This window comes from Ursus americanus, chromosome 12, assembly GCF_024610735.1.
Source record: "Ursus americanus isolate L20-20 chromosome 12, mUrsAme1.1.p, whole genome shotgun sequence".
NCBI classification, from domain to species: Eukaryota; Metazoa; Chordata; class Mammalia; order Carnivora; family Ursidae; genus Ursus; species Ursus americanus.
The window spans coordinates 68,772,505-68,773,539 of NC_142138.1; positions in this window are offsets into that span (position 1 = coordinate 68,772,505).

The window sequence follows — 1,035 nt, forward strand, 5'->3', positions numbered from 1 at the left end:
TGCTTTTTCCACTTGGACTATTCAGGCACCTCTGGGCTGAGCACCTTGCGCTTGGACAGATGCAAGGTAAACCCCCGAGTCTCAATTCTGCTGTCATAAGATGCGTTCTATGATCTTAAAAGAGCTTTCTTGCCCTGCTGAACAACACTGATTGGTAGTTCAGATAATACTTGTGTACGTATTCCCCAGCTTTTGTTTCTTAGGAAATAGCACCCACGTGTTATTCAAGGGCTAGGTGGTCCCTTGACCCTTTTTTGGAGCAAAAATCATTTCTCCTCTTCCAAAGATGTGATCCCAATCAGAGAGGCCAATGAGAAGCTTTCACTGTTACAGAAATTTCCTGGGTCTCAGTTTCTGTGTCTGTAAAATAGGAACACCAAGACCCATTTCACAGAGCCATTCTTGAGGTCTTCACTTGTCTAAAACCTCAGCCTCTTACGGCCCAGGTCAGGTGTCATCTTCCAGTGGTTTTGTCATATGTTTCACTTCCTGGAGCCTGTGGTTCTTAGAATTGATAATAAATGAATTCCCATTTAATTTTATTCCAATTGTTTCCTCTGAATTAACTTGAATTAATTTGACCTGAGTTAAACTGACCACCTTAGGTAAATGTGAGCTCCACAAGGGGAAGTTCTAGATCCATCTCTCAATATCCCAGGTTTTCAAATACTATGCATTCAACACAATAATGAAAATAATAAAGATAATAATGACAACAATATCAATGATTGCTGTTTAGTGACATATTGTTATTTCCCAGGCATTCTGATGAACTCTTCAGAGTCTCTCATTTAACAACCCAACGACATAGATATTCTGAGGCTCAACTTACAGATGAGAAAACCAAGGTTCAGAGACTAAGTAGCTTGCTGGAGTCCAGCTATAAATCAGCAGCTGAGATTTTTAACTCTTGCATGCCTGACTCCAAAGCTGTTTGCATTACTGACTAATGGGTGGAATCTGAATGCTTCCCTCCCCCACCAAGTCTGCCATCCTTCTTTCGTGGTCATGGCATGAAAGGACACAAAAAAGAGA